Here is an 11,185-nt window from a genome sequence, read left to right on the forward strand (position 1 = left end):
ACAAAAACCTTCAGCCACCCTCCCACTCCACACACCCAAGACCCCCCCACAAGCCCCAACCTAGCCCATTTTATGCTTTGGATTCTCCAGCTTCTGACCTTCAGCCTGGCCTTCACCATTTGACTATTTTGACCCTGGGTGTGATGCCTCAGATTCTGACTGATACTCACTTCTCTTACCCTTAACTACAGCTCTTGGACTTCCAGTATTCTAGACCCCAACCCTGGCCACTCCCATGTCTGGTGCATATCTATGACAGGGTTTGTACAACATGCATATGTAACCCTGGTGCACAGCACTACTCACCTGCCACGTCTGAGTGTTGGAATTCTGGGGTGCCCAGTAGTGTAAGCCTCACTTGGCTCTCCTAGGAGCCAAAACAGGGCTTTCCAGCGGAGAGAGCCCATTTTACACTTACAAACCCTTTGCAACAACCAATATAATTATTTACGAATATTTAATTATGTACAATTGAATTATATACAGAATAAGATATAACTAAAGTGCATACAAATTACGAATCGCTACCAAAATAACTCTCTATATAGTACATAAAAAGAACACTGGTGGTACGGAGATAGTTACTTGGGTATCTACTGGGTTCTCAAACTGATAACCTGTCCGGTGTGATATAGGTTAAAGGAGATGAGTAAACAATAATTAGATATTGACTCACTAATAAATAAATAACTTAATATTTACAACATAAGTTATTGAATACTTATTTACAAACACTACTAATGATCCTTATACACAATGAATTTACACACAATCCCCAGCTCCTTGCATGGTGGGTCCTTTGTGGCTGGGGTCCTCCCACATTGGCCCAGATGTAATCACACTGCTGGCACTTGCGCCCACATCTGTGTCCTTGCACCACACAATGTACACTGCCCTGGGCTACGGTCCCTGCACAGTGGGCCATGCAGCTGAGGCTGCAGCCTAAAGCAGATGCACTTCTCCCATGGGTAAACACATGGGCACACTGGGTTTGGCTCCTGCTGCCCACACCCTTCCTTTATCTCACACACCCACCAAACTGGGGCTAGTTCCTCAAGTCTTACTCTTCCTTGTCTGAGCACTGGGTTGCACTGGACCTGGCTTCTGCAGCTGTGCACTCCTCACTTGAATTACACATACAGGCTGTGTGTAGATGAAACAAGAGGCATGTGTGCATGACACTTTAAAGTGGGCTAAGTGCTTTTGCACCACTTTAATGGTGTTGGTGTTTGCACACCTCAGCAGTGTATTGCATATTAATTCCAGCCACTGTAGGAAATTCGGCGGCATAATTCGCTTTAAATGACTTGAGGCACAGCAAACTAAAACTCCTTTGAGGAGTTTTAGTTTGCTGCCCCTACAGCTGTGGAACAAAGCACCAGGCTCTATGCAGCTCCACGGCTCTGCAGGAAGCCCTGCAGACAGCCTGGCAGCAGCCTGGGAAAGCAGGCTTCACCCAAGAAAAGCAAGCCTGATCTTTTTTCCCCCACCCCTAGAGCCTGACTGCCTGCCTGAGCTGTGCGGGGGCACAGTGCTTCCCTCTGCGGCTGCTGTGCCCGAGAGGCATGTAAGTCAGCGGGGTGTGTGCACAACATGGGGGTTTAATCAGCCCTAAATTGAAGTGGTGTTTTTTTAAAACCCATGGCTTCAGTTTAGGATCCCTGTTTCATCTACACATGCCGAAATACACTAACCAGGGCTTGCTTCCCCACAAGCAAACTCACATACTCCTCAGGCAGCTGCCTGAAGGGATCAGCTCACTCCCTTAAAAGCCCCAGTTTGAATCCTGGGGCTATGAGTGCACCTCTGACCCATCACCAACTCACCACAGCTCCAGGAGGCTCCAGGGGAAGCAAATCATTGTGACTGAGCCTGTACAGCCCTCTCCCCACAGCGTATGTGCCCTTCTCTTCCCCTTTCCCTCTCTCTGGCCAGGGAAAGTTCCCCACTTTTAAAGAAACCCTCCCAGCAAATCCTGAGGCTGGGATTTTTGCAGGCTCTCTCTAGCTGTCCCTCTTTGACTTCAAACCCCTGATTGGGGTTTTTTCATTCTTTCTCTCTTCAAAGATGTCCTTGTCCAAGACAACTTCATTTTGCCCCAAGTACAGGGTCCCCATTGGGATAAATTTCCTTTGCGCTACTGCAGTGTCTCCAAAGAGACAAGCCTTGTCATGGGACTCCCTTCAGCCAGATAAGCAACCCTTCAATGTCTTTCACAAATAGCACATTCAAAAATATGTTAACTAAGCACATATTCATGTAAGTCACCCCCAAGCCCTGAATATGTATCAATTAAATTGACTAATGGTATTGGGTCAATGCTGCGTATTTCAAAGCTCTAAAACTTTTTTTTAAACTTTGTACCACAACCAGACATAAATAGTGAAACTGTTCCTTAGCATTACTTATTCAGCCTTATGGGATTACATATTGAATGTAATTACTTTAGCTGCCAGAAACATAAATAAAGGAGGTGGGGTCGAGGAGAGAATATGCACTTCAGTTGCTGTGTTTTGTTTTGTTTTTTCTACCTGCTAAAGTCCTTGAACATCCATCTGTCAAAATATTTTTTAAACCTTTCTTTTAGCCTTGACACTTCATTGATTTCAATTTGACTCTTGAAGTGAAATTAGATGTTTAAAAACACTGAAGGTGTATTCTCTCATAATGTCTCTTCCCTTTCCTATTATCTTTTGGGATGTAAATACTGCTGTGAAATCTGCAAAACTGAAAAGTAAGTGACGCTCTGAGCTGTCATGTTGCTATAGCCACTTGACAGATTTTTCTAGTGTATAAAATTTTGCCAGAAACAATTGATACTCCTAAAAATGGGAATTGATGCAAAGATTGACTTCAGACCTACATGGTGTGAACCATTTGAAGTAAGTTGCAAAGTAATTTTTTAAAATCAGCTGTTTCAAATTCAGATTGAGCCACAAGGTGAATATCTTGGTATATGCAAACTGGGAAGCCCATTTACGATTGTCATTCCTTAAATGGATTCTGCACATGGAGAAAACCTGTAGAGCTTGAATTTTTGAACCTGAAGACTATATTATGCTCTGTACATGGGTATTTTGATCTTTACAAGAGGTCACCCGGAACTCATGCTTTGTGCAGGTTCTTTATGTTTTCCCCATAATGGCCTGATCCTATTCCATGTGATCAGACTGCCTTCTGTATTTTGGCCTGAGAAAGGAAAGGTGTTTTACTTGACCTCTCTACTCAGGTACAAAAGAGAACCAAAATAGAGGAAAACAGTCTTCCAGAGGCAGTATATCTCTGGTTATGGCAGCAGTGGCCTAATTCTTTCACTGCTTTCTGAAAATCCTTTGGGAACCATTTTTTATTTTTATTTCCACTTATATTGGGCTTGACCTAAAAGTATCACGAGGAGAATGGTATTTTTTCTTTTGAGTAGCCTAAATGAAATATGTAATGTCCTTCTTTTTAAATGCCTAGACTAAGTGTGTGTATTCCCCGCCTGTAATTTTCTCAATTACTGGGAATTGTTTTAGTATTGCCTACCCACTATAATTATCTATGCATTTTAAGGGCTCTTCACTAATAAGAGTTCTCTTGTGCTATCCAAGTGTGTATACTCCAAGAGACTATACTCCCTAACCTTTATAGCCTCACAATACCCCAACTTTTCTGAATTTCAGAGAACCCCATTTTAGAATCACTGAGCTGCAATCTAAATTCAGAAAAGTGAAGGAGGGGTACACCTTAAGATTAAAATGGTTGAGAACTACTCATGTAGCTAACTCCAGATAAAGGTCTTGGAGGTGAGACCCAATGCTCCTGTGCCCTGCTCTTTCCCCTGCCTGCTTCCTCCCTGCCTCCAGTCTATATCTGCGGGGGCAAGGGCAGCCTCTGTCACCAAGGCTGCTCCTCTGGAGTCTCATGCATTGTCAAGTGACAATGGGAACATGGGAGAAGCAGAGGGGATAAGCCAGGCTGGAAAGCACAGCTCTGGCCCCACATCCACAGGTACCTGTCCTCCTTCATTAGAGAGCACTGCTGGAAGTGTGGGGCCAGGCATCACAGGGGCTACTAGGGAGCAGGGAGTAGCTGGGGAAGGATAGTAGTGGCAGTAGTCCCTATAGGAGTAGCCTCAGACACTGATGAATAGGTGGGGCATGTGAAAAGCAGCAGACGGAAGGAGGAAAGTTTTTACCTTCTTATCTGAAGGCATGGTGTTGCATCACTGTGGCCAGTAAACTGAATATGAGTCAACATTGTGTCCTTGTTGTGAGAAAGGTTAACAGAAGTGATTATTCCCCTCTATTCAGCACTGGTGAGGCCACATCTGGAATACTGTGTCCTGTTTTGCCCCCACCCCTACAGAAAGGATGTGGACAGAGTCCAGTGGAGGGCAATAAAAATGGTTACGGGGCTGGGGCACTTGACTTGTGAGGAGAGGCTGAGGGAACTCGGTTTATTTAGTCTGAAGAAGAGAAGACTGAGGGGGGATTTCATAACAGCCTTCAGCTATGTGAAGGGTGGTTACAAAGAGGATGGAGCAAGACTGTTCCCAGTGGTGGCAGATGACAGAACAAGGAGATGTGGCAAGGGAAGTTTAAGTTAGATATTAGGAAAAACTTTTTCTTTAGGAGGGTAGTAAAACACTGGAACACGTTACCCAGGGAGGCCGTGGAATCTCCATCCTCAGAGGTTTTAAGATCTGGCTAGACAATTTTCCTGGCTAGGATGATCTAGTTGAGGACGGTCTTGCTTTGAGAAGGGGGTTGGACTAGATGACCTCCCGAGGTCCCTTCCAGCCCTGCTTTTCTAAGATTCTATTTCTATTGGGATCTCCTGGCACCCCAAGGTGGTATGGCACCTCTGTTCAGAATCACTACCATAAAGGCTTCTGCAATACTCTCAGTCATTACCTGAGAAATGCTTTTATTATTTGAGCTCAACCTTCTTTCTCACTTCATGTTTTTATCACACATTTCTCACAACATGAGGAAAGTCAGATTCAGCAATGCAGCAGAACAGCTGCACTGCACTGTGCACCATGGAACAATCTAAAGCTTTACGCAGATGCACAGGACTGGGAGCAGATGATCTTAGCATTTGCTGCCATGCAGCCCCAGGTGCTGGGTGCTAACCTTCATAATGTGTACAAGAGATGGATGTTAGTGCAGTGGTCCACACTGCAGACTCTGTGAAGAGATTTTCCTGCTCCATCAGGAGATAGAGATACTCAGTCTGTGGAAGTGAGTCACTGTGACTGAGAGGAAGGAACGTTGATCAACAAAGGTGAAGCATGTTGTTATATAGTACAGTGGTCTCTTACTCTGAAGTTTGTTGGGACAAAAGTACTTTTCCTCTTCACTCTTGGACTCGATTTTCCTGGTAAAAGATGATGTAATTTGGATTTTAACATTAAGAAGGGTACGTGGCCCCTCAGGGGGTATGCAAGGAGGATAGGCAGTATTGACACAGCTGCATTCCCACAGGGATGCAGTGATGCATGCCTGCTTGAGGATGGGTTGATGGACATGTCACTGAATGGGCACATCTTTTACTGGCCATGCTGGCCATCACCCAACCTCCTGGTAAAAATTAAGAAAGAAAAATACCTTCTTTTCCCCTGCCATATATATTCAATTCTCATGTTGTACAAACTGTTGTTACTGGCAGCAGAGAGGTGATAGAGGATATTGTGGAGTGACAGTGAAAGCATGACAGGAATGCTGAAGTGCCCGTTGTAATCCTTATTTCCCCACATGCAGGTAAACCTAGGTAATTAGCATCACCACTGACTCTGTAAATAAAAATACCAGATTCCCCTGCTGGCAATGCCTGCATTGAATTCTTTGACTGCCTGTGACTTAAAGATACATGCTGGTTGCTAAAGAAATTATGGCACTGAGGCTTAGGCCTACCTAAAGAAAGGCTGATTTTTTTCTCCTTAACTCTGCAAAGGTCCTTTGGGAAATATATCTAGTTTTCGAAGACAACAGGGGCATTTCAGGCTTCCAGCCACTTATGGCTATAACTTCCCATCCATTTCAGGACTCCAGCAAACTTTGGAAATTTTAAATTTGGAAGGCAGATGATGCTCCTAAAGCCTAGTGAGAGAACGACTGTTCCCAATTCTCCCCTTTAATGTTCAGAAGAGAAGGACCCTGTTCCTAGAGCCAAAAAAACTGGGTTAGAAAGAAAGTTGTCACCTGCCAAATAATACGCAGAAGATAATAAAGAAATGGAATATGTCGCAAAATATTTTGGATTATCAGAAAAATTATTATTTGAGTAGAATATTCTTAATGGGAGCTGTGCAGCACTTCTTGTTACTCAAAAATTCATTGTCTAAGTATTGTGTGCTGTGTTACAGATCGTGTATGTGTGTGTGTGTGCACGCGCGTGTATGTAACAGATACAATCACAAGCCTGAATGAGGCTTCTTAAGTGTTCTACCTGACTATATAATAGACATCTAACATTTTATTTTAAAATAAGACTTATAATTAATATTTTAAACCAATCTGTAAAAGATTGAAATTCCATAAAAGCCATTAGACTGATTATAGTCCTGTAGCATTGTCAAAAATAATTTTAATTGGTAAGCATAAACAAGCCTGCACTAACAGCTTTTATCTTTAATTGCATTTTTGCCAAATCAGTGTCAGGCTGAATAACAAATATTCATTTGTGACTCTGTAATGTACATTTCCTCTTTTAGGCTGTGTTTTAGCTCAAAGTTGATGATAGAGGTTGGGGGTTGTGTTATTTGTGGTATAGCAGTAAAATCTGAAAATGTTCAAAGTGATTAACACAGGCCTGATAGCAATTGACAGGCCAATACAGAGGGAGTTTCTTCTGAATATGATCACTCGTCTACCACTGATTTCTATCCTTCAGTAAATTTTTTCCCTGTTTTTTCTTTACTTATGAATGCGCATTTCTGAAGGTTGTTTTTGGATCTGAAACCAAATATGCACAACTGCCACCTTCTGCTGTGTGAAGATGACTTGTAAAGGAAAAACTTGAATCTCCTTGACTCATTGTAGCCCTTGACAGGCCTGGAGACTGTTTTAAATCTGTGCTGGTGATAGCTACAATGGGCTAACTTGCCTTTGGAGGCAGCCACAGGACAGCTCTGTACATATTGATACCACATGAATATCCTTTGCTCCAAGCTGCAGTGTCAACTACCTCTCGAGCTTTGTGGTACAAACTTTGGGTAGATTCACAAAGGGAAATAGGTCTTGTAACATGTAGCATCACAACTCTTAATTTTTCGGAGCCTGACTACTGGACTAGAATCTACAACCCTATTTTAGGCACCTAAGGTCCTTCCCTATACAAGTCATGGAGAGCTATACAAGCCCGCCAACACAGAAAAGAAGAGCCATGTGTCTTGAGCCTGTGGCTTCTTGGGAGCACCAGGCTACAGAGGAATACCTATGTTAAAGCAGAATGCAGAACTTTGAACCCTTTGTTGGTGCTAAGCACCTAGTTGTTTATTTTAAATTGGAAGGCATTTTGAGCTTCTTTGTTTTTTTTTTACTTTTTTAATGCAGTTATAGGACTGGAGATAGAAGTGAGCGCTGTCATACAATAGGGCACTTACATACATGCAGGGAGCCTGCTTGAATGTGCTGGAAATCAAGTGCATTGAAACAGTCTCAATTAATCGAGTCTGCTCCACCACATAAATTGATGTGCTCTGACAGCCTTGTGTATCACGTGTATCAGGGGCACAGTGTGCCTCCATGCTGAGAAAATGGCAGGGGTGCATTTTGAACTAAAACATGTTTGGTGTGCTTTAGTTCAAAGTGCACTACTACCATTTTCTCAGCATGGAGGTGTGCTGCGCTGCTGATACACATGATGTGCAGGTGCTTTTAATTATCATGGCTCACTAATTAAAAGCACCTGGCACTGCTTTGGGAGCACATATAAAAATTCCCATATGGATTAGAGCACTCTTTCAGGATGTGAGAGACCCAGGTTACATGCCCTCCTGGATACTCTATGGGTGAGATTACATATTACAATTAGACCTTGTGAAGAGTACTTATAATATGTGATCATTCACATTTTGACTCATTAACATGTGCTAAGTGCCTTGTAGTTATTTTAAAACTGAACCACTTCAGGTAAGGGTTATCTTTGGGCTGTGCTACCTAGCTCAAGTTAAGTTAAATTCTAGGTATTCACCAAACACTGCTCCCAGGTGGACTACCTATTATCTAGGATCTACAGCCCTAGACTGACAGCTGGGAACTGCTAGGCAACAGGTAGGTGAGGATGGGGAGGGTAGGAGAAGGGGGAGGATGGGTGAAGGGGGAGTAGGAAAGTCAGGTTGCGGGGGGCAGGATTGGAGGGGGCAAGAGGAAAGAAGGAGCAGGGGAGCAGGTGGGTGGGGAGCTGCCAAGATGCTGCCCCTATACCACCCCTGATCCCTGAATCACTTCCCCCAGATTGCTCCCCTGCCCCTTCAATAACCCCTCTGCTCTGCATTGTTCCCTTAACCCTGATTCACTGCCCTGCCACCCCAATCAGTCCAAGAGTGGTGGAGGTTCCAATGGGGGCTTTTTCCTGCTTGCCTGCTCTTGTGGTTTCAGCAAGCCATGCTGCTCCTATGTGCCCATATCAAGGCCACACCAGGCCCCACAACTGAAGGAGAGGCAGGGTGGAGGGGTTCAGGGGGACAGGGAGCTTCTGGGTGAGGTCTGAAACCAGGTGCATGGGGTCAGTGCAGGTTGCAGGGAGTCAGGAAGCAAGAAGGGAGGGGAAATCTGCCTTGCTGTTGCTGCTGCCACCACTGCTCTTGGGCTGGAAGCACCAGCTGCGAAACCGGACATGCTGGTGGAAGTGTACTTTCAATTCCACCACTGGGGGACTCCCCCCCATTGGCGATCTGGTGCCCCCCCCAGACTCTAGAGGCATCAGTCACCCATGAGGCACATTGAGTCAGAGAGGGGGGAACGTGGCTCTCCAGCCCAGTAATTAAAGTTCTTCTCAGAGAAGTGAGTCATAGGCCCTGGTTTCTGTTCCAAAGATTGTGTTTTGTGTATGTTTATTAAGTAGTCTGGGGGCGAGGCTTGGAGTTTGTGAATAGACGTCAGAGAAGTGTAAAACATCTGTCCAAATTAAACTTCAAATGGTGTCTACATTAGTAAAAATAGTTCATATTAAGCTTACGTATAGCTTTTTGGATCTGCCCCAGGTGCCTAATCTCCCATTATAATCAATAGGGCTGTTAAGGCGTCTCTAAACCATGCCCATGCCATGCTTGGGAGTACTACCATGAGTCATGCTCTTGCTCCACTGTCATGACATCCCAAAAATGAGGTAATGTAGTTAACCAAGAGAATCCCTGCACACGTGCCAATAAACACACTTGAGCAAGCCCAGGAGTGGCACTGGGTGTATGGTCAGCAGTACTCTAAAGTAACTAGCTACTCCACCTCATTATCATACTTCCAGCTAATATATATGGACTGGGATTCATTTGATGGTAGCTGTTTCATGGCAATGTAGACACCCCAGGGTTTTCATGTGTATTTAAAGCATGTATAAGCATTGGGAGATAATTTTAAATAAAGTGGTCCAGCACTGAAAGAGCTACTGGACCTCTAATACAGTGGTAGGGCCATGACTTGATGAGCAGGCTTGCCTACTGAGTCACAAGTATGACTTCCTGTAGCTCTGGACTTTCTTTCGAGAAGCCCATTTTCTCCAAATACTGAACATATTCTGTCTTGCTTTGCAAGTTCTGACAAGATTACAGTTTGTGACAGAATGGGCTGGCTACAGGGCATCTGCTGATTTCATAATGTTGGCATTTAAACACTTGGATTATGCATCAGCATTTCCCTGTAACTTCCTACTTGTTTAATCAACGAGAAGAACAAGAATCTCTAGAGAATACTTATCTGTATTCTACCAACCCATGTTGTTGTCATAAAAGCCTCATGAAACCATTCACCTCACTAGACTGGGTTTAATACACAGATCAGTCAAAATGTCCCAATGGATACAGAAGGTCTTCATGCATTTACTTGCCAGATACAAGAAACCCAGAGCTATTTATTAATTTAAACTGCAGGAATATAAATTGTTTACTACTCCTGGAGAGGCTATATAACACAAAAATCATTAATGGCCTGAAATAGTGGAAGTTTTTCATGTTAATTCAGAGCCCTAGAATCAAATGTTGACATACTACACATATTTGAACTAGAGAGGAATGACCTTTCTTGCATAATGATCTGAAAACTATACACAACATATTAATTAGCATTTCAGGATGCTCTGGCTTACTGCAGTAACAAATCAAAGACAGATGGAAACAGATCAGCACAAACAACTAATTTCATAGTATTCTGTCCTGCTCTGGTTTATATCCTGACACACATTGTAGCCCTGTGAACTTAAATAACGTTGCATTAGATGAAAAATTAGGGACACATTTCAAGGTAATTTTTTTTATATGAGATTTGTAAAGGCAAATGCATCAAGCCAGACTGGTGAGGAGCCTTTTCAAGCACATTCTTTATTGGTACAAGTTTGCTCCATTTAAAGTTAATGAGAGTTTTACGGTTGAGTCTTAATCTTTTTAATTTTTTAGTTTGTGTTGCGATATCTCCTAATGACCAGGGCCTGCTTGTGAGAGATACCATCTTTTCACTAGTGTTTGCATAGTATCTACTCCAAAGACATAATTTAAGTATGAGAGAAGATGCTGGACAAAGACAACTCAGAGTGGTTTTGAAGTTCCCCCTACAAGTATTATGGAACCTTGGCCAAAGCTCTTTCATTAATGTTATAACCAGATTTCAGTTTTAATTACCCTGTAAATTGGGTTAGAACAAATTTGCTTTGCCTAGAATATTGCCAGGTTTCTTTTACGCAAACATTTAAGAGCACATGAAATCAACTTTTATTTTCATTTAAAAATCAACCAACTTCCTTGTTTTCAACTTTAGTGAAAACTATATTTCATTCTGTTACAGGTGCTTGTATCTTGTCTATCACTTGCCTCCTGAATGCATAGCACCTCATATTGAAAGGTAAGGGTTTTCAGATGTAAAGCAGTGTGTATTTTGTCTGTCATGCAGTTCACTCCATACAAGAACTCAAGTTATGACTTTTGTTAAAATGATAGCTAACTGAATGTAATGAGCCTTCCCTGGTAGCTAACCACAATTAACTTACT

At 43.0% G+C, this 11,185-nt stretch overlaps 1 long non-coding RNA gene across 1 annotated transcript in view; it reads left to right on the plus strand.

Moving 5' to 3' along the window:
* The window catches only part of LOC109290114, a 411,443-nt gene that overhangs the window by 179,138 nt on the left and 221,120 nt on the right, over nucleotides 1-11,185 (plus strand). Inside the window, exon 2 of the long non-coding RNA XR_002095527.1 lies at nucleotides 10,983-11,039. This is a non-coding gene — a long non-coding RNA (uncharacterized LOC109290114). The remainder of the gene's footprint in view (nucleotides 1-10,982; nucleotides 11,040-11,185) is intronic.

Source organism: Gavialis gangeticus, unplaced genomic scaffold (assembly GCF_001723915.1).
Source record: "Gavialis gangeticus isolate Ggan-Ray unplaced genomic scaffold, GavGan_comp1, whole genome shotgun sequence".
NCBI lineage: Eukaryota > Metazoa > Chordata > Crocodylia > Gavialidae > Gavialis > Gavialis gangeticus.